Source organism: Callithrix jacchus, chromosome 5 (genome assembly GCF_049354715.1).
Source record: "Callithrix jacchus isolate 240 chromosome 5, calJac240_pri, whole genome shotgun sequence".
NCBI classification, from domain to species: domain Eukaryota; kingdom Metazoa; phylum Chordata; class Mammalia; order Primates; family Cebidae; genus Callithrix; species Callithrix jacchus.
The window spans coordinates 95,461,517-95,484,405 of NC_133506.1; the positions used below are offsets into that span (position 1 = coordinate 95,461,517).

Sequence of the window (22,889 nt, forward strand, 5' to 3'; positions counted from 1 at the left end):
ACGATTCGCCTTTCCTGTTTCATAGCCGAGGAGACGGCAGGGAAGTGAAGTGCAGGCAGAGCTTAGACGGAGAACCTAACTGTACACTCAGTCCCTTTGTTGTCCAAAGTGCGCTCCACCTGCTCGCAGCAACCGGTGGCCTCACCTGGCAATCTGTGGGAAAGGCGGCTGCTCAGGCCCCTCCCCAGACCTCCTGTGTTACAAGCTGTATTTTACTAAGACCTGCAGGGGTTCTGTGTGCCCTGAAGCTGCAGAACTACTACCCATACCGCATGTCCCTCACCCTGGCCTGTCCCCAGAAGCATATTTTAGCTGTTGGTCCCCTTAGAGTATACCTGGTTCTATCTCCTCATTTAAACACGAGGAAATGGAGGCCCAGGGAGAGGAGGGGACAGAACCTGGCCTGTGACAGAAGCAGGAGTAGACAGAAACTTGGTCTTGTACATCGGTCTTGGGCCCATGACATCCGGCTTGTTTATCCAGCTGACATTCAACTGGTGTCTCCCTTTTCTCTCTTCCTCCTCCCCACCCCAGGAGTCAATCCTCAAATCGCCTTCAGCTGCCAGTCTCTTGGCCTCTCCCTGCAGTCCCAGCCTTGTGTGAAGCATTAACATGAGTTCCAGGGAAGGGGGTTAATGCTCTATTAAGGCAGAGAGAGAAATTCATACCTCCCGCTAGCAGCCCAGGAACCAAGCAGAAGTGTAGCAGCACCAGGCCTTCCCTGCACACCTGCAGAGGGCAAGTGAGGCTTGGGTCGTCTCTGCCCTTTCCCCTCACTGGCCTTACTGCCTATAGGAGAGGGGTGGGAGTCCAGGCTCGCCTGAGGAGAAGGCTCTGCTTAGGCCTTGTCAAAAGCCCACTTCGTTAATAAGTGTGAAAAATGCCCAAATCACTGTGTTAATCTGGTTATGATTTCCCCTCCACTCACGGTCTCATCATGTGCCAAGTGTGGCGCCTACGGGTAAAGTTTCTGAAGCTGTGGCTGGAGCAGGGGTTAGGATCCCCCCCTTCCCTCCACTTCTACTCCACCGAGGCCAATCAGGATGTTATTCATTTCCCTAGCTGAGAAGCAAGTTCAAAAAGGCCAGTAGGGCCTCCTCTCACCCCTTCCTTGTGCAAGAAATGCCAATTCCTCCCTTGAGGAGGAAGCAACATATTTTGTTTCTGCTATACTCAGGCAAGGAGCAGATTTATAGTCAGCCCAGGGTGTGTTTGTGTGGACGAGAAAACCTATCTTTTTATCTCTGGGCCTAAGGTACATAATGGATCAGAAGAAGATTGGATTCATCCCTAAAGAGGGAAAAAAGAAAAATGCCAAAGCAAGAAGGGGCTCCCAGGAGGGGCCCAGAGACCTCCTGTAACTATGTCGGAGGGACATGGACCTGTCATCTCACTCTGAATTAGGGCTAACAGCTGAACGAAGGAATTCATTTCTCACTGTTTCATTTTAGTTTTAGAAATGCCTTTAGGGCTGAAAAACTACTAGAAGCACTTTCTCATATCCCTCAGATTGGGGGGAAAAAAGGTAAAGAAGTAAAAGCAGTGTTTGCTGTAGAAATACCTAACTAACAGCTCAATGAGCTGGCAAAAAGTCAGTCCAGGCCTCCCTCTAAAGGGAAGAGGCCTAGATATGAGCTGTGTATCCTCTAATGTAGGAGGTGGCTCTCCACTTCTGAAGATCTGAAGTGGCTGGTAGTGGAAGAACCAGCCCATCTCCTTCCACCCCTGTCCTTGGAGCTACCCTCAAGCAGAAGTTGTTTATGCCTTTTCATCTAGCTGCAATCTCTTCTCTTCATTTAGCACCTCCCTACATCCTCCTGGTTAAGCCATTGTGAGAAGGGGTGGGGGTAGGGGTGGGGATGGGGGAGAGATGAGGTAGTTATAAGGCCGTCAAGCTCTTTGGCAGCAAGATTACTCAATTGAGAGTGAGAAGCTAGTGTTTGATCTAGCTCTGGTATGGCTTAACCAACTGACCTTGTGCAACTCACTCACTTAACCTCCCAGAACTTCCGTTTTCTCCATTGTATAAGAGAAATAACGCCGCTAGTTATGGATTGCTCATTGTAAGTTTCAAAACTGCGCTAAGATTCAAATGATAGGCTATATGACAGATCATTCAAGAATCAAACATGGAATCTGAATGTCAAGTACGGATTTTGCTCCCAGAAGCCAGGTGGCCTTTGGTGGATGCTTTCACCACTTCGCACCAGGTACTTTGAGATGTAAGGATAATTCCCTTGCTGTTTAGCTTCTTGAGGAGTGGAAATGTTCATAGTTCAAGATGCAGCTAAACTGGAAATGAGAAGTTATCAGCAATGTCTTTATAACAGTTTTAATATTGCATGACATACTCAATTGCTATCCTCCAGGATCAAACTGAGCTCACCCTGAAGTTATTCTGATGTCCCAAAGGTATCTAAGGTTTAGGAAAGTGCCCAGCACAGATCTTGCCAAATATAGGTGCCCAGTAATTGTTTTCTGAATAGATGGGGGAAAGAACAAGCCTTCACTATATTCAGATCTGAAGTACATATGATGGGTCTGAAAGGGACCTCCAGACAGCACCATCCTTCAACCTCTCATTCCAAAATAGCTCCAAGTTGTGGCAAATTGCAGGATGTCCTTCTTTTTTATGATTGAAGGCTGGGCATGGTGGCTTACACCTGTAATTCTAGCACTTTGGGAGGCCAAGGCAGGAGAAGCGTTTGACCTCAGGAGTTCACGACTAGCCTTGGCAACATAGGGAGACCTCATCTCTACTAAAAATAGAAAAAAGTGTGTGGCAGCACGTGCCTGTAGTCCCGGCTACTCAGGAAGCTGAGATGGGAGGATCTCTTGAGCCTGGGAGGTTGAGGCTGCAGCAAGCCATGACTACACCATTACACTGCTGCCTTGGCAACAGAGCAAGACTCTGTCTCAAAAAAAAGAAGACTGAATAATATTCCACCGTATAGATACACCATAGTTTCTTTATCCATTCATCCACTGACAGATTGTTTCCATATCTTGGCTTTGTGAATAATGCTACAGGAACAGGGACACACAAATATCTTTACGAAGGGATGAATTTCCTTTGGGCATACCTTAAATATATACAGTAGTATGTATGTATGTATGTATTTTTGAGACAGAGTCACGCTCTGTCACCCACACTGGAGTGCAGTGGCGCAATCTTGGCTCGCTGCAACCTCTGCCTCCCGGGTTCAAGTGATTGTCCTGCCTCAGGCTCCTGAGTAGCTCAGTGGAATTACAGGTGCCTCCCACCATGCCTGGCTAATTTTTGTATTTTTAGTAGAGACGGGGTTTCATCATGTTGGCCAGGCTGGTCTCTAACTCCTGACCTCAGGTGATCTGCCTACCTCAGTCTCCCAGAGTGCTGGGATCACAGGCATGAGCCACGGCACCTGGCCAAAATATATTATTTGTTTTAATGAAATAAAAGCACCCAAAAAAGGAGCAGTCCCTAAGTTCCTTAGAGGCACATTCCTGAGTTTTCTACTCAGTAGGTCCCTTCTCTCTGCAATAAATATGTATAATTTATGTTTCTATTTTTCCTAGAAAGACAATGTCCCAAAGCTAATTGTTTAGGAAAGATTATTGATCTTAACTATTCAGTAATGAATGACAATGTTTTAATTTCAAAAATCTGCAATTTCACACAAGGGGCACTGGCCCTCTGAACTATTTCTATGCCTAATACCTTTGGTAGAGAAGAAGGCCTTATTTACAAAATTACTCCTGAGAGCAGATGTATTAAGCATGCTTCAGTAATTCCACTTCTGGGGACATGAAGCAGTGTTAGGTCTTAAATATGTAAACAAGTACAGCCAGCTCTTTCCATGGCAATAACCCAAAAATGTCTTCTTTGTCTACATATGGTACCTCTTCCACACCTCTTTAATAGTCAGCTCTGAAACATATGCTAGTTTGAAAAAACATGTTGGATTACAGTCAGGCCCATTATTCCACAAAATGGAGTAGGCAATCAGACTGTCTACACCAGGGGGCAGTGAGGGGCTCTGGTCTAAAAGCTTTCAGAGAAGCAGAGCTGGGCCAATAATCTAAGTGCAAAATTTCCAGTGGAGTCCCAGATACTCAATTGTTCAGAAACTCTGTTAGGTCAGTGGGTTAGCATTTTCATCCCCACGCATCTGAGGGACTCATGACATGGTTCCATCAGTAACAGTGGCTCGTCGCCTTGGGGATTCTCAAGAACTTTAGGTTGGAGGGTGTTTGTGTGTCAGGTGGGAGAGTGGGGGTGTGATCTGTGGAGTTGGAAAGAACCTATGATCTGGAGAGTCATTCCCAGACTTCCCTGAGGAGAAGAACCACCTGGAATGCTTATTGAGCATATTAATTCTCAGGCCCTTCTGGATATTCCAATGCAGTGGGATTCTAGGGTAGGACTGGATTCTTATCCAGGGATTTTGGAAACCACTGCTCCAAAGCACAGGTCCTTAAATTCATCCTTAACTCTGTCCAAGAGATGGCAGAAACACATGACCATCCCCCCACAATCATGGCAGCTAGGTACAATGATGTGGTCCCTTGTGGGCAGCCCAGATTCTATTAAGCAAGTTGACTTCATGGGAAATTGCTGACTACCCCCATCTTTAGCTTCCTCGGTTTTCCTCTTCCCTCTCCGACAGCCCCCAAGTCTCTCCCAAGACCTTATTTTATTCTCTCTGCAACTCAAATTTTGGTGCCCTCAGCCTTCTTCTCTTCTTTCTCGGGCGAGCTCAGCTACTCTAACAGTTACAAATACCCAATGCTACCTACATGCTACTGACTTCCAAAACAGCACCACTAACTCAGTTCTCTCCTGGGCTCCAGATCCATTTGTATAAGACCAAACACCCTCGCTGGATGTTCCACAGGCATCTCCAACTCAACACTTCCCAAAGAAACCCACTACCTTACTTCTCCAGCCCTTGCTCTTCCTTCTGTAGCCCTACTTTGGTGGGTGGCAACACCTTCTTCTGATTGCCCCAAACAGTGCTCCTCCAACCAGCTGACCAGTAAGTCCTGTGGATTTTCCTTCCCAAGCCCTCTTGAATTTATCTCCCACTTTTCGTAGCCACTGGGCTTAGGCTCTTACCAGTTCTCATTGGGATTACTCCAGCAATCTTTACATTGTCTTTCTGCCTATTAATGTGGCTTCCCTTCAATTCATTCTTCCTAGTGCCACCTGAGTGACCTTTTTCACAGTGTGAATCTGAACATTTTACTCTGCCCTCAGGATGAAGCCCAGTCTTCTTAGCACAATTGTCTATCATCTGGCCCTACCAGCTTTCCAGACTCTGAATACTACACCCCACCTTGCACCTTGCCCCCTGTGCCTCTGCATCTGCTGCTCCCTCTGCCTGGAATGCCTTCCCCCGTGAAGTCCTATTCATCTTTGGGGACTTAGGTCATGTGGAGAAGTCTACCACTCCCCTTCAGGGTCTGACTTAGGTCTTCCAACAGGCCCCCACAATACTCTAAGTGCAGAATTTCCACTGAATCACCTTCACATAGCACCTCAAGTCACCAGTTCCGCAAGAGACACAATAGATGCCCATTATGCACCAGCCACTATGCTGGATGATGGGAAGTTTGGTAAAGGAGACAGACAAAGGCAATAAAGTATTTTCTGGCCTATTCTTCCCACTGGACTGTAAGTTCCTTATGGGCAGCATCTGGCTTTTCCTTTATAGATCTCTGTGTCCCAATGCACAGCACAGTGCCTCAGTTCCTGGCACCTAGCAGGAAGAAGGGAAGGAAGAAATCAAGGTTGTTTAACCTGGGGAAGACAATATAAAAGCTACAATTTCACTATCCAAATATTTGAAGAGTGATTCTGGCCGAGTGTGGTGGTTCATGCTTGTAATCCCAGCACTTTGGAAGGCTGAGGTGGGTGGATACTCTTAGATCAGGGGATCGAGAACAGCCTGGCCAACATGGTGAAACCCCATCTCTACTAAAAATACAAACAATTAGCCAGGTTTGGTGATGCACACCTGTAATCCCAGCTATTCAGGAGGCTGGGGCAGGAGAATTGCTTGAACCTGGGAGGTGGAGATTGTGATGAGCTGAGATTGTACCACTGTACTCCAGTCTGGGTGACAGAGCAAGACTCTGCCTCAAAAAAAAAAAAAAAAAAAAAGGTTTGTTAAAACAAAAATCAAATACTTAAACAGCGATTTTATTGAAAAGGGAATTTATTCTTTTCTGTGGCCCCACGGGGCAAAACAGGACACAGGGAGAGGACAATGACCTGATTTCAGACCAACATGAGAAGAGGTGCCAAGTGACATGACAAGCTGCCTTCTGCAGCCTTGAGATTTAGCCCAACACGAGCTCCTTCACGAAGCCTTCCTGGAGTCACCCTGGAGGAGGAACCAGTCCCCCTACCACATCCTCACAGCACATGCCAACCTCTAACACGGTGTAGACGAGCTTGCGAAGTGGCTTGCCTTCATCCTTCTCCTACACCTAGTACTGACTGTTTTATCTTATTTTTACATTTGCAGAGCCTAATGGAGGCAGTACAGGAAATGGTTAAAGGCTCAGGCTTCAAGGCCCTTGTTCTGTTATTTAATAGTTATATGGCCTTAAGCAAATTATTTACCTCTCTCAGCTCACTTTATAATGCTATAAAATGGGAATAATAAAAATACTAAGGCTTCAGTGAATGTGCTCAGCACAGCACCTGATACACAGTCAACGCCTGAATGTGCTGCTATCCTGCGGAGCCTAACAGTCCTGGGCAGCTCTTCCATTTCAGAAAGAGGCTGAGGTATAGAGTGACTTTGTATTAGGTCAGAGGGCTGGACCCAGAGGCCAGAACTTTGGACATCTCATTTAACATTGCTTTCATGCGACTGGGCGCAGTGGCTCACGCCTGTAATCCCAGCACTTTAGGAGGCCAAGGCAGATGGATCACAAGGTCAGGAGATCGAGACCATCCTGGCCAACATGGTGAAACCCCATCTCTACTACAAATACAAAATTTAGCTGGGTGTGTTGGTGCATGCCTATAATCCCAGCTACTCGGGAGGCTGAAGTGGGAGAATCATTTGAACCAAGGAGTTGGATGTTGCAGTGACAAAGACAGCGCCACTGCACTCCAGCCTGGCGACAGAAGGAGACTGTTTCAAAAACAAAAAAAATCCCTTCGGGCATTTAAAAAAGTTTTCTCCTGATTTTTCAATCATGCTAAAATGACCTGACAATCAAAGGAAGTACTTCTCCAAAGGAATACAAATGGATGACATCACTCTTCCAGTCAGGAGAGAAGCCCAGAGCTCACAAAATCTGTCCCGAGCATCCCTGCCACTGGACTCTGCAGGGCTTGTAAGTCAACTCCTCGAGTTCAGCAAGGATTATGGCACCTAACCTACTGTCACCTTCTCAACCACTTCTGCCAAACACTAAAAGGATGATGTCAGGTGCATGACCAAGCCAATGCCCTTGGCCTTGACATTCACTGACCTCCAGTCCACACATCAAGGACCTTCACCTCCACTCCAGCAACTCAAGAAGCTGGCTCACGGCATTGTCTACAATTGGCATTTCTAGGACTTCAAGCTTAGAAATCCCATATAGCCATCATGAAACTTCCTATTCTCTCCCCCTCAGTCCTTATTCTTATCATGCTCTTTGACCTCAAGGAGCCTGCTTACCCCTGACGCCCTCCCTATTATCCCAGTCTACTGGCTTCTTCCTGGTGCCACTCCTTCACTGCCCATCCCTGTATTTGGGGCTCACAGGTCCTCTAATACCCTCACCAAGTCCGCCCTAAACCCCCTTCCCCACCTCTGCTCCTCCTAGCCTATCTGCCACTTTCACTTTGTCAAACCATCAAGATGAACCATCCAGGCTGCTGAGCTGTGCTACACAAAATGCGCATGCTTGTGTCAAATGGCACCATGACACACTTCTCAGCTAGGCATTCCCTGCTCCTCAGCCTGCCCTCCTTCCTTCCCTTCCTCCCTCATCCCTCCTTCATTTTTCCATGGGTTCCTGGCTACTTCCCTCCTGTATTTCTTCCTCTCAAGCTCCCCAAACCTGTCACAACTTTTTCCTCATTCTTGGCAAATCACCTGCCATCAACTGCCTCTGGGATTCCCTTTCTCGTTCTTTCCTTTAAAGATTCAGCAGTCCACACATCTTAAAAGTGACCCACGGTAGGAGTGACAAGCACAAGACACAGCCCCTGAAGAACTGCCCAGCCAGCTGGTCAGGCAGAGCAGAAGCAGAGTCTCCTCTGATGAGAGCAGGCAGGAGTGCGAGTGTTGTCCGGGAACGAGAACAGTCCTTCCCCTTCCCAGCTTCAGTTTCCCACTGAATACATTCTGGAGAGATTTTTATTTTGCCCTTGTCACTTCTATTCTTCATCAGAGAGCTGGTGCTGTGTGAGGCTGAGTGGTACTCCGAGGCGGAGGAAGATGATTATGGCAGGCGAGCTCTGCCCAGGCGGATGGTTTATACTCCAGATTCCCCTGAGCTTCCTCCGCATGAGAGGGACAGAGTGGCTATTTTTCTGTGAGGGGTGTGTGTGTGTATTTCAGATCCAGGAATCATAAAATACCTGTCTGTGATGGCAAACAAGGGCCTGGAATGACACTGCATCAGGACACTAACATCAGTGCACAGTGGAAGACTGCCACTCCTCATCGTGGCTGTCCCTTACTTACTGAGCTGGGCCCTGCTGCTTCCCTGGCTCATCTCTCCCACTCCCTTCCCCTGTCCTTTTGGGAAGCCATGATGAACCTCCCTCAGTCCCTCCAACAACCTCCTTCCTTTCACCCCACGGCCTTTCCACTTCGCCTTGCTCATCCCTCTACTGCAGCTGAAATGGAACTTCTGGGAAGCCTTTTCTGATCCTCCCCTAGGTTAGGTCAGGTGCCCCGAACCTGCCCTATCAGCATGTAGCACACTCTACTGCCATTTCTGGCTATTTCCTCTTTTAGAATATAAGCCCCAAGCGGGCAGAGATATCATCTGCTTTGCTCTCCATGGTACCCTCAAAACTTAGGACCTGCCTTCTTTAATGTCTCTATATTGGTCCCAGAGAATCAAGGACTTTAAATGTCAACAGGACACTAACATCAGTGCACAGATGGAAGAAAGTCCCCATGAAGATGAAACTGGGCCTGGAAGGAAATTAGTCTTGACAAGAAGACCCAGAGTCTTGGTCGAACAGGCCCATGTCTCTGACAAAAGAGAAGCAACTGGTAAGAGGTTGGCTCTTTAAGAGCAAGGGGATTTTTTTTTTTTAATGTCAAAAGATGATTTCGGGAGGTAAACTAAGGTTCCCCTATATAAAAAGGGTTCACATGGTCCACATCTTTATGGGTATCAGTGAGGCCTCTCTTAGACTCAGATGCAGTGCTCACTGGGGTCGGGGGCTAGCTGGCATCCTCAGCCTGCCCTCAGGCTCCTGGCCCTTGTCTTCTGACTCTTGTCCATCTCAGCCCACTCAGGACCTTCTTGCCAATCACATTTCATGTGGCCAACTCTACCCAAGCTTGTATCCAGCAAGGCACCCAGTTTTGCTGGGATGACCTGACTTCACCAACCAGGCACCCAGCAAAGCGCTGGACTTTGTAGAAGGAAGAGAAAGGGGAGGAGGTGGTCTAGGGTCACCATGGGGGCTGCAGGGCTGAACTGAGCAAAGTACGCTGACACAGATTTGCTTCTCTCTTTACAGGCGAAATGTCCAACTGGCACTGTTTTTAGAGGAATTAAGCTGCTTTTGACTTAGACAGAGGATAATCACAAGTTCCTGGAGGATAATATTGAGAGGAGAATCTGTCAGGAGAGACATCTGATCACACTCAGAGGTGGTAGAGGAGCGGCAGTGGGATGTTTGTTGCCTTGCCATCTCCCTGTTTGGCTCAAACCTCTGCCTACGCTTCCTCAACCAGTACTTCTCCCATCAATAAGTGAGCTTTCCATTTGTGGAGCTGCAAGGCCCACCCCAGACTACAATCAGAATTTCTGGGGCAAAAGGGTATCTGTATCTTTAAAAAGCTCACCAGGTGATTCTGAGGCACTCCCGGCTGCTATAAACCATGGCTGGATCTCTGTTCCTGCCTGGGTCAGTATGTCTGCCTGACCACTGGTGGTCAGAGAACAGGGTGCAGACCTGTGAATTCTCTCCATTCAGAGGCTATTCTGGTACCATACACAACAGGCTATGAAATGGAAGGGCTCGTTCTGCTCTTCCAGGTGGCACCTGTAGAAATGTTACCGTTCCCACCCTGTGTGGCAACAGCCTTAGCCAACGTGCTTATGAAGACGCATGGCAGAGAGCGATGACAGAGGCACAGGGTTCTACCCCTCCACGAATTTACCCTCCTCAGTGGCCCAGGAGGCTGGCAAAATAGGAGAAGGTGGCCAAGAAGTTACTCTCTCGCCTTCATTTAAAAGAAAATCTCTTCATATGGTGTGTGACAGAAACCTCTAGGCCTTTACTGTGTTTATTTCTGTAGTGTGGTGCATGTCTCTGTCTGCTTGGGACTGTAATGGGGGTCAGCACATGCCCGCTGCGTGACTGAGCAACTGAGGCTGCCACCCTGGGCTTGGGCTCTCTACCTGTGTAAGCACCTGCCCCAGTGAGGAAGAAAAGGGGATGTGCTTGGCATTGGGAGGTCCTGGACCGCGCCACTGCCTCACTCACTGGGCCTGAGGATCAAGAAGGAAATGACATGCTTAAGAACCAGGCCCTAGGCTGGGCACGGCAGCTCATGCCTGTAATCCCAGCACTTTGGGAGGCTGATGTGGAGGGATCACCTGAGGTCAGGAGTTTGACACCAGCCTGGCCAACGTAGTGAAACCCCATCTCTACTAAAACTACAAAAATTAGCCAGGTGTGGTGGTGCATGCCTGTAGTCCCAGATACTCAGGAGGCTGAGGCAGAAGAATCTCTTGAACCCAGGGGGCAGGGGTTGCAGTGAGCCGAGATCTTGCCACTGCACTCCAGCCCGAGCTAAAGAGATTCCATCTCAAAAGAAGCCCTAAACCATTGTCCTAAGTTCATTATTTACTCCATTGTCTGTCCACATCTCATAGTCACTTTTCTGTCAATAGTTTCTAAAAAGCTGTGGTCTTGGAACTTTCTTAAAACTATGATCCCCACTCAAAAATTGTTATGTAAATCATCCCTGAAAAGGAATACCCACTGTGCCCTACTGGCTACTAAGTTTAAGATATTTTAGTATCCCCATCTCTACTAAAAATGCAAAAAATTAGCCGGGTGTGGTGGCAGGCACCTGTAGTCCCAGCTACTCGGGAGGCTGAGGCAACAGAATCGCTTGAACCCAGGAAGCACAGGTTGCAGTGAGCCAAGATCGCACCACTGCGATCCAGCCTGGGTGACAGAGTGAGACTGTCTTAAAAAAAAAAAAAGGTATTTGGATTCGCAGAAAAAAGGCCAGATGATTGCCATTCCCTGAACCCATCTTTGGGGGCTGAATCTCATGTTTTGGAAGCAGTGTGATAACAACCATTGTGGCTTTGGACTGAGTGTGTTTTTCAGTTGCAACTATGAATCAACTGTGATTTTATGGTTCTACTGAGGTACTGCTGGCCTCCTAAAGGTAGGCCATACAATGCTGTGGAAAGAGCACTAGACTTGGAGTCAGAAGACCGGAATCCATCAGCAGCTGGCTGAGTGTCACTGCACGAGTGCTCTAGCTCCACCAGCTTTAGTGACTTTATGTGCGTAACGGGGATCATGTATCTGCCTCTCCACTTGAAGCGCTGCTGAAAGGATCCAATGGAACAGGAAGTGTCCACTCACTGTCTTTCTGTAAATTCTAAAGTGCTGTATTTTGGGAAATACTAGGCTCTCCTCTGAGGATGCCACCTGCCCCAGAGTCCTCTCCTGCGGTGGCTGACTGAGGTGGGAGCTGATGTCCTCTTTGCTCCTCGTAGACGCAGACTTTTCTATCTTTGATAAACCCCCAACTTTGATTGTGTCATAAGATTATTCCACCCACTGCCCCTTCTTGTTACAGTCTGTTCCTGTGGCCACCCCATGCCCCCAGCACACTCACACTCCTTATTCCTTAATGATTCCAGCTCCTGCTTCATTGCCACTTTAACAGTGTCACAACGCCAACCCTGTCACAGTCACACCGATGACCCTGTCAACAACCTGGCTCTCAGGCCCTGACCCTCCTCCCTTCCAGCGCCCTTCTCCTTCCCCTCTGCCGCTCACTGCCACAGCCCTTCCTTTGATGGAATTAACAATAACTGCAAACCCCATCACAATCCTAATCTCAAATATCCCACATTGATCAAAGATCCCTCTTCTCTTTCTGGTTCTCTGCCTCTGCTACCCCAATTCCAAGCAGCCTTCAACCTCACCAGGGTAGGGCTGGGTGCGGTGGCTCATGCCTGTAATCCAAGCACTTTGGAGGCCAAGGTGGGCGGATCACCTGAGGTCAGGAGTTCAAGACCAGACTGACCACCATGGTGAAACCCTGTCTTTAAAAAAAAAAAGAACAACCTCACCAGGGTCTATAATCCATTGACCCCACCTGCTTTTCACTGCCCCCCCATGTCCTCTCTTCCCACCACATCCAGTTGTTACACTCAGTCCCTTGCACACACTCTCAGCTTCTGCATCTCTTTCTCCCTTGGCCATACCTGCCTGGTGAAACCACAACCTTGTTAAATCCAGCTTCCCACCCATTCCCGGCCCCCCGACAGCAATTCGCAGCTGGGAGGAAAGCACACCATGCTGAGTGGTCTGAGCCTCAACTGATGATCCCTCCACCTCAGACGGACCTTTCACGCCGTCCTCCAGTTCTACTTCCTGAGCGCATTCCCTCCCATGATTACTTCATTGTTGCTCCTCTCCCCTCAAACTTCCAGTATGTTCACCACCATTCTCACTTTCAGTGGGGGGCTTAGAGGTTGGCTTCATCAAGAAAATGGAAGCCATCAGAGAGGGATTTCAAGTCCCATCCCGGCATCCACCCACCCCTTGCATCTTTGTATTCACAGTCTCCCTTCCTTCCACCAAGGCCAGTCCCTCCGTGTATGCACAAGCCCCACCCTCTCTTGCCATCACTATGCTAGTATTTCTTCCATTAAAAAGAAAAAAGAAAGACCTTCTTGACCCCATTTCCTCTTCTAGTTACCGCCCCATTTCTCTCCTTCCCTTAATCAAAACTCCTTGAAAGAGATGTCTGGACTTGCTGTCTACAATTGCTTTCCTCCCTTTCTCTCTTTGAACCCACTCCAATGAGGTTCTGCCCCACCGTCTGTACTGAAACTGTTCTTCCAAAGTTAATGACGTCCCCATTTCTTTTTCAACAAATCAATTAATGCAGAGACCTCCACATTATTGAATCCCACAGCCATTTCTCAGCTATCATCTGACCTCATCTTTCAGCAGGTCAAGTATGCTTTTGACATAGCTGGTCCCTCTCTATTAGCTTTAAGGACAGCACACTCACCTGGTTTTCCTTTCATCTTTCTGATCACGACTTTGTAGTCTCTTTTACTGACTCTTCCATTCACCTCCTTTGCCTTTTTAAAAAATTTTTTATTTTTTAGATAGGGTCTCGCTCTGTTGCCCAGGTTGGAGTGCAGTGGCATGATCTGGGCTCAATGCAACCTCCGCCTCCCATGTTCAAGTAATTCTCCTGCCTCAGTCTCCCAAGTAGCTGGGATTAGAGATATGCATTCTCCCACGCCCAACTAGCTTTTGTATTTTTAGTAGAGATGGGGTTTCATCACGTTGGCTAGGCTGGTCTCAAACTCCTGACTTCAGGTGATCCACCCACCATGACCTCCAAAACTGCTGAGATTGTAGCTGTGAGCCACTGTGCCCAGGCTCCTCATTCCTTACATGCTGAGATTCCCTAGTTTATCTGCAAAGCTTTGGTGCCAAGGGAAGTCCTAGTTTAAGCTCCTTTAGGTGGCTCCATGGGTCTTCCCATTGCATCCTCATCCTCTGGATCTAAGGGAGCCAGTGCCTCGAGGCTCTCACTCACTGAACCAAAGCCCTTTCTTCATTGGCTTTCCAGTGTGACCTGGGATGAAGGAGAGGTGGGCACTAGGGGCAGGAAGTGAAACAGACTAAGGGCAAGGGGCCCCTGCCACTGTCAGAATCAGGGTTGAAGCTGAGAGCTGGGAAGATGACTGCCAATCACCAGTTTCTGCAACCTCCACAGAACAACCTTCCCAGGAGGTCACATGTCACTGATTGAGTAATAGGGTCCAAAAGAACATGAGAAAATGGGAGAAGCAGATGGGTCTTTGCAAAAATTCTCTTCCCAAAACCAAGATGCTAAACTCTGGCTCACTGAGAAATGGGGTAATGGGCTATGAAGCGGGACGTGACTGCCATGAAGGCAGTGGGGGGAAGAAGGGTTCATTTTATTTGCTATTTTTCCTTTCTTTTTTTTTTTTTCTTTTTCTTGGTAAGGGCACTAGACAGGCTTCCCATTTGAGGACTGATAAGAATTTGCTTTGGGACATTGAAAAAAATAACTTCTCAGTGTCACAGGGGAAAATGTATTCTTCCTGGGAAATGGAAAAGGCATTAGTCAGGGTGAGGACACAGAGCTACGACTCCCACACGGGCCTGCTCGGCCAGATCCAACGGTGATGGGCAGCCTCCCACCCCTGGGACAGCCTTCTTCTTCCAGGCTGGCTTTGGCCTGACTCACAGCTCCAAAAGCCCCTACCTCCCCTCGGCAAACAACGCCAGAAAAACATCTGCTACTCCTAACCTTCTACTTCCCAAAAGAAACGATTAAAAAGTTAAAGAAACACTTCCATATGGAAGAATCCAATCCCAACAGGTCACCACAAAGATACTTCAAACACAATAAAACAGGAAGAGCTAAAAAGAAGCAGAGAAGTTCACAGAACCCACACAATCTTTTGTCTAAGGGAAAAAAAAAGCGACTCTGGTAACTTTACACAGTTCAGAACACCATTTGGCAGTTAAGTATGTCCTTAATCTGCTGAATTTGCTTATTATAGTAAAGGTTTAGAAGAATTTGAGAGTGGTGGCCAAAAATACTGCAATAATCTCTACTCCTAAAGTAAACTTACAAAGTGAATTAACTTCTTCAACTGAAATATTTTAAAGTTGAGTGTCTGTCCCCTACCTCCCACCCCCGCCGGAGACTGGCCACAGGGAAGACAAGGTCACTTAAAATCAGAAACACTTGAGTGGATTTATGGTTATTCAACCAACAAATATTTATGGGGCTAACATAAGCTGGGCCCAGTGTTAGTCACTGAGATACAACATTAGCCGTGACATTCGACCTACCTTTGAGGTGCTCACAACACAGAAGGAACACTGCAGTGCCTAAGTCAGAACCCAGACTAACAATGGCCCCAGATCTGTGGGCTACTGGGTGGAGTGCTTTCCCTCATGTAGCCTTGGTTTCCTCAACTATAAAATGGGATAGAACTATCTTCCAGCCAGGCATGGTGGCTCACGCCTGTAATCCCAGCACTTGGGAGGCCGAGGTAGGTAGATCACTTGAGGCCAGTCGAGACCAGTCTGGCTAACATGGTGAAACCCCATCTCTACTAAAAATACAAAAATTAGCTGGGTGTGGTGTCATGTGCCTGTAATCTCAGCTACTCATGAGGCTGAGGCAGGAGAACTGCTTGAAGCCTGGAAGCAGAGGTTGCAGTGAGCTGAGATTATGCCACTGCAGTCCAGCATGGGCAACAGAACAAGATCTTGTCTTAAAAAAAAAAAAGTATGTAGATGCAAAACGATATCTTACTGTGCATCAGAATTTTGTCTCTCAGAATGTCTTCCCTACTTGAACAAAAACAAAGAAAAAAAAAAAAGAACTACCTTCCTTGCAGGACTGGTGTGGGAATAGGCACGTCACAAATTCTCCATACCAAGGAGGCTTTCTCTGTTTCTAACGCCTTCAGAAACGCTGAAACATTTCAGCCAAGAACCTGGTGGACACTTTAAGGCTAGAGGAGAGGGAGTAGACCAAAAAATGATCTTTAAGGGTGAACGCAAAAAGAAAAAGGAAAAAAAATACAATACTAAAAACAATCCCACCATTATTTCATTTAGGTGTACTAGAAACCGTAATTTTCTTTGGAGGGTAACAGACGTAGTGGCCATTCACACAGAGTTTGGCAAATTAAAGGCAAGGGAAGCCTGGCAGGAACTTGGCAGGAGGATCCCTGCGAGCGTTTTGTTGCTCCAAGAGGAAGACCTGGGGCCGAGGCTGTGGGCAAAGCCAAGCCTCATCCTGGAGGCTGCAAGCTGACTTCTTTGGCCATTTCCCTTGGGCCTTACATTGCTTCCTGAGGTGAGGCCCCCAGCTAATGGTTTATTTACAATAGGAAGGAGCGCTGACCTGGGAGAACACTGAATCACAGACCCCCACATTAGCTAGGAACACCAGTACTCTCCACCGCTAACTCCCCAAGGTATGCGAATCTGCCACCGCCTCTATTTACACATAGTCAGGGATCACGTCCCTGTTCCAACTCAGATGAGGCGATTTTAAATAAAGTATAAAAACGGGATCCTGGGGAGAAATCCAGGCTTGGAGTTTGGAAAGGATAAAGTTCTTTTTTTGAAACAGAGTCTCACTCTGTTGCCCAGGCGGGAGTGCATCGGGTGATCTCGGCTCACTGCAACTTCCGCCTCCCAGGTTGAGGCAATTCTCCTGAACCTCTTCAGCCTCCCAAGTAGCTAGGACCACAGGCACACACCACCATGCCTGGCTAATTTTTGTATTTTTAGTAGAGACGGGGTTTCACCATCTTGGCAAGGCTGGTCTTGAACTCCTGACCTCAGGTGATCTGCCCACCTCAGCCTCCCAAATTGCTGGGATTACAGGTGTGAGCCACCGCATTTGGCCGGAAAGGATAAAGTTCTGCTGCTGCCTCTCCTGTGTAACCTTGGGTAAAACCCTTTTCCTCTCTAGGCAAAATGACATGACACATTCATGCTCCCAAATCTAGCTTTCCCCAAAGAAAGGTGTCAGTAACATCAAGACAAACAAAAAATGGATACAGCACCCCTGTGGATGAATGAAACGGAGCCCTAGTGCAAAGTACAAATGATTGTGACTGTGGGGAAGCCAGCCTTGGCATGAACGCAGTGCACCTTCCAAACTAGAAAGTCACGTTACCTGTTAGGTAAAAACTGGCAAGGCTGCTGCCAGCGTAGCTGAGCTAGACCTGGGCATAGGTGGGCAGAATTTCTAGAAGGACTCACAGAGAATACGAAGAAAGCTCAAAGCTCTCTGTGGGAGGAGTCTAACAAAGATCAGGGGAAAGAAGCCTAAGAGAATGCAGGCTGTCTGTTCTGATGTTTAATATCCAAGAACTAAAGGCAGAAGAGGTGCAAAAAGCTTAATAGTATTTGTAGTTCAAATTAAAGTGTTCAAAGCCCCGTTATAGAGCAGGGTAATGTATGCAATGACATCTGGGACTGTAATCAGCAAAGCGCTTTCAAGAGCTGCCAAAGCAAACAGCCAAATAACAAATCCACTTTACAGATCATCAATCCGGTCCTGGGCTTGCCAAGGTAAATAGTGAAAGGCTGAAGTTTGCTTTGCAAACCAGGGAGCTGGGAGTTTAGTGAGGCCTTGATCCAGAGCAGCACCACTGGGGCAGGGCCTCTGGAGCTGGAGGCGCGAAAGGAAAGCCAACACGCCCTGCATCTAAAAAGTACGGAAAGGAGGCCAGGAGAGAGGGCTCCCTAAGGTGGGGAGCTGGTGGCCCTTGGGGTGAGGTCTAAAGACAGCTGTCAATCTGGCAGGCAGCCACTGCTGCCAGGCTGAGCAGTGCCCCCTCAGGTGCCCACACTCCAGCTCAGACTCTGGCACTTTGCATTTCTGGCCAGATTGGAGTTTGTGGATTTCTGAGAAGAAAATACAACCAGAAGCTGCTTTTTCTCCCTTTCTTCCAGTTTCTAAGAGGGGCAATTAATTTTCAAAGCCAGAAAGGCATTTTTTTTTTCTACTTTTTTCTAGAGATGGGGGTCTTGCTTTGTTGCCCAGGCTAGTCTTGAACTCCTGGCCTCCAATGATCCTCCTGTCTCAGCCTCCCACAGTGCTAGGATGAGCCACTGCACCTGGCTCAGCAGAGCATTTCTCAGGGAAGTCAGTCAGCACCCACAGAAGCAGGCACAGCCCTAGGGAGTGGATTGTTTATGCACAGCCTGACTCACAGGGACCCTGACTCCCTGGTGATTTGAGCTGAGGCAGCTGTAGAGGATCAATGGCCAAGGGGCATCTTGGCATCATTGCTGAGAGTCTTACAACTGGAAAAAAGGCCCAGACCCTTTGATGGGACCCAACAGACAGAAAATAGTAGTTCTGAGTGAGAGGGGAAGAGGAGGCAGTCCTGTACCATTAGGGACCCTGACAACAGACACATTGCAAGTGTTCCCTGGAGAGGAAGACTCAGCATGTTAGCCCAGAGGGGAAAGTCCCCCTCCTAACCCTGGGAAGAAATCGCTGCTGTGACCATACAAAGCACACACAAGGCCTGCGGACTTCAATGGAAGCAGGCTTGCCTAAAACCAGGCTCCCTAAGGGAAGTTTGCTGAGTCAACTTGGTGAGAACAAAAAATGGGCTGAGAATGACACCTGGCTGAAAGCTGGGGCAGTGATGTGCCTGAGGAAGACTCTGGCCTGCTCTGGGTGCCCCTGGGATGACCACAGTGCCAAGGCTTTATTCTTGTTAACTGAGGCCCTCTGCTCAGGTTCAGGACCTCAGTCAGGTTATCAGGCTGGTTCAGGCACTCTCCATCCAGAGACCAACTTCTGCTCAGGAAGGCCAGGTGCAGTAAAGGTCTCAGCCTTAGGTGCTGGGCCCAGGCCCATCAGTGAGTCAGACATTTACTGGACATTAATAAATACTAGTTGCTGTTATAGTGAGCTGTTCCTCTGACACTTTGGTTTCCCAAAAATACGATTCAATATTTGTGGTGCCTCCTTTGCCCTCTTAGGATCTATTACATGTAAGACATTAGCTCAATGACTGGATATATCATTATTCTTACAACATAACTCTGCAACGTAGGTTTTATCTTCCTATCTTATAGATGAGAAAATTGAAACTCAGAGAAGTTACGTAACTTGCTCAAGGTCATCCAGCTCAGCCTTGTCTCCTACATGCTTTTTCAGTGACTTCTAAGGAATTAACTATTGATCCCCACATCCTCCCTCTCATCGGTGTTCAAGGGAGATGGCTTTGACATGAGCTTGGAAGCTCTTTGTTGACACTTCTGCTGTATGGTGATCATCTGTCTACACATCTGTCTCCCTTGCTAGGCTGTAAAGACCTGCAGGGCTGAGATTGTGTCTGATTACCTTTCTGAGTCCCTAGGGCTCTCTTAGGGGCTCATCAAATTATATGTTGAATTAATATCCAAATGAATGAATGAATGAATGAATGCTGACTCATCTCTCAATCAGGGAAGCAAATGACCAGGAAGGTTCAAGAACATGGCAGGGCACCGTGGCTCATGCCTGTAATCCCAGCACTTCGGGAAGCCGAGATGGGCATACCACTTGAAGCCAGAAGTTTGAGACCAGCCTGGCCAACATGGTGAAACCCCATCTCTACTAAAAATATAAAAATTAGCTGGGCATGGTGGCAGGCCCCTGTAATCCTAGCTACTCAGGAGGGTGAGGCAGGAGGATCGCTTGAACCGGGGAGGCAGAGGGTGCCGTGAGCTGAGATCGCGCCACTACACTCCAGCCTAGATGACAGAGTGAGATTCTGTCTCCAAAAAAAAAAAAAAAGGTTCAAGAACTTGATAAAGCTCTAGTGTTAGTTTAGAGGGCAAGAAAGGAGCTCTTGAGCTCAAGATGGCAGTGAGGGTTGACAGACAGTGTGTAGTTTGCATAGGATTGGCAAGGGTTGAGGCGCCAGAATGTGAGTGGCCAGGAAGGTGAGCTATTAGTGATGCTGAGGCAGAGGCCTGCCTACCTCACAGAATGTCTCCACTTTGTCCTGGGCCTGGCTTGAGGTCACAGACAGCTATTGCCTGGTAAGAACTGATACCCTCTGAAGATTACAGGTAGAGATCAGCTGCTGGGCACAAACTCCTCTGAAGATGGAGCTTTTCCAGGACTAACAACCACCGTGGAGGTGGCTGACAAGGTCTGAGGGGCCAGCTGCTCCCTGTGCATAACTACACTTGCTCCTCTCACCAGACTTCATTTCTCTGCTCACAAAATAAAGGTCCAGACAAAGGTGTGAGCAGGGTCCAGGGAGACAGGCAGGGTCTCAGAAAAGCACCTTGCTGAGTCTATGAGAAAGGGCTTGTAGAACCTCCAGGTTGCAGCAGTGTAGGTTTGGGGACGGCAATAATCTAGAAAGCTCACTGAACTCAGAGTCAGGCAACCAGATTAGTTCTGGCTCTACCCTGGACTTGCAACATGACTTCTCTGAGCCTTAGCTGCCTCCTTTTTAAGATGGGGATAGGCTGGGCGCCGTGGCTCATACCTGTAATTCCAGCACTTTGGGAGGCCAAGGTAGGCGGGTCACCTAAGGTCAGAAGTTTGAGATCGGCCTGGCCAACATGGTGAAACCCTGTCTTTACTAAAAATACAAAAATTAGCCAGGCATGGTGGTGGATGCCTGTAATCCCAGCTACTTGGGAGGCTGAGGCAGGATAATTGCTTGAACCCAGGAGGTGGAGGGTGCCATGAGCCGAGATCACACTATTACACTCCAGCCTGGGTGACAGAGCAAGACTGTCTTAAAAAAAAAAAAAAAAAAAAAAAAAAAAAGGTGGGGATAATAATTCCCATGTCAAAAAAAAAGCAGACAAAAAATAGAAAAAAATAGTAATTCCCATGTCACAGGGTAGTACAGAGATTAATAGAGGCAACCAATTGGAAAGAACTCTGTAAAATTGTAACAGTCTCTTTACAGGAGAGTCTTTTCTTGCTGTCAAATTGTTTCCCTCCTTTCAATGTGGAGCCATAAACCCTACCAACCAGTGAACTCTTTGCCCCTCACAACTATTTGAACAAGGTGACCTCCTCCCGTGCCAAGGTAGGCATCCGGGATACTCTCCAATAAAGGGCAAGCAGGGGCTCCCTTGGTGAAGGAAGCTGGCCTCTCGGATGGTGGAGGGAAGGGAGGGGATGCCGAAGTCCGAGCAGGACGTTCAGGGCCTGGAGGACTCGGTGGCTGAGCACTGGGCAGTCCTTAAGACTGCTGTCCTAGTGAGAATGTTCTAGTGAGTCACCAGGTGGTATCTGTTCTATGAATGCCTTCTTATGCTCTCAAAACACAAAAGAGAAGCCATCCAGGTGCCACTCCACAGAGCCTTTCCAAGAGAGGAGCCCGTGGCCCAGCTCCAGAGCCCAGCGGGCTGGGTGGCAACTCTCTGCACTTGTTTGAGGCAGCCTCACCCTGCTCATGGGAGGTTGAGACCCGCATGCCAAACCAGACACACATATGGAGAGGATTAGCCCAAACATGCAAAAGAGACAGACCAGCACAGGATGATACAGGGGAAAAGGCTGGTTTGGTACAACTCCCCCAAAAAGCATGACAATCGAGCCCATCACAGACTCAGTTACAGGCGGATAAAGCTCTTGCTGGCCCTAGTGACGGGCTGAGAATTCAGGCAGGTCATCAGCTAAGGCTAACAAGCACACCAGCCACGTGCTGAGTACATACTGAGAAGCCATGCTAGACGGGAATGACAGAAACATGTTCTTTGTTCATGAGTTCTCATCACAAGAATTCTTTCACTTTCCCTCTCCTGTAGGAGTGGGATGTAGGAAGGGTTATATTATTTGAACCTTTTTCATTTTTTCCTCCATTTAAAAACATTAAAAAATAAAAATTTAAAACTAAAAATACAGTTTCACTCTGTTGTCCAGGCGATTCTTGAACTCCTAGGCTCAAGCGAGCCTCCTCTTTCAGTCTCTCAAAGTACTGAGATTACAGGCAGGAGCCACTGTGCCCAGCCTGGACCTTTTTCTTAAGGTTAAAGTTGTCTTGAACTAGTTCTGGGCTTAAACCAGGTGACCTCCTCCTGTGACAAAGTAGGCATCCAGGATACTCTCCAATAAAGGGATAAGGGCATGCGGCTGCTTGCCAACCCTCTCCTCACTCCCAAGGAAATTTCAGAAGCTCTGGTGATCATACCCCGTCAGAAACAGATCTAGAGAACAGAACATCCTGGAATGAAACAAGGTAAAGCGCTTGTCACATGCCTTATGAAAGGAAAACCTCTCTGAAGATCAGCGGGAGTCTTTGGCAACTGTCCAGCCAAAGAGCCTCTCTCCATACTCCAGCGCCCGTCACCTCCATCCCCTACCCCTGTGTGCTGAGGGTTCTAGGGTTGCTTCTGTTTCATGTATATTTCTCTGACCTTTCTGGGGAAATCCGAAGCTCCTGGAAGGCAGGACGGGGTCGTAGATGCTTTTCTCACCTCTACAAACAGCATCTATAGTAGTTTTCAAGAAGGAGTTGTATTTGTTCAATCCCCTGGCACTGTTCTAGTGCACACTCACGACCGAGAGAGGCCCTCTGGGAGGTGGTTTTACCTGACTAGTAGGGGGATGGCAGGACTGTCCCACTATCACTGCAGGATGTCAACACTGGCAGAGACCGTTGCACCATCAGCTGATTTTTGCAAATGAGGAAACCAAGCCCCAGGGAAAGAAAGTGACTTGTTCCCATTCATGCTATGTAGTGGTAGTGCTGGGATTAGAATCCGGCTCTCCCTACTCCCTGGCCATTGCTGCCAGAGTCCTCTGTGCACTTCAGGTATCCCGTGTGCTCACTGGCATGTGTTTCTGAGGAATAGCCAGATGGGCAGGGGGACTACTGGGGGCCTGTGGCTGTGGAGGTCTGAGAAGTTACGGAGTCTACAGATCAGGAATGTGAATCTCAGCTTCATCATG

At 48.0% G+C, this 22,889-nt stretch overlaps 1 protein-coding gene and 1 long non-coding RNA gene across 9 annotated transcripts in view; one reads left to right on the forward strand and one right to left on the reverse strand.

Annotated features, from left to right (window-relative positions):
- BCAS3 (BCAS3 microtubule associated cell migration factor) overlaps positions 1–22,889 on the reverse strand; it is a 754,554-nt gene that overhangs the window by 42,462 nt on the left and 689,203 nt on the right. The window lies entirely within an intron of this gene.
- LOC144582629 (uncharacterized) lies at positions 6,138–18,943 on the forward strand. The gene is made up of 2 exons (XR_013535718.1): positions 6,138–9,218; positions 9,695–18,943. It is a non-coding gene; the product is annotated as an uncharacterized LOC144582629 (long non-coding RNA).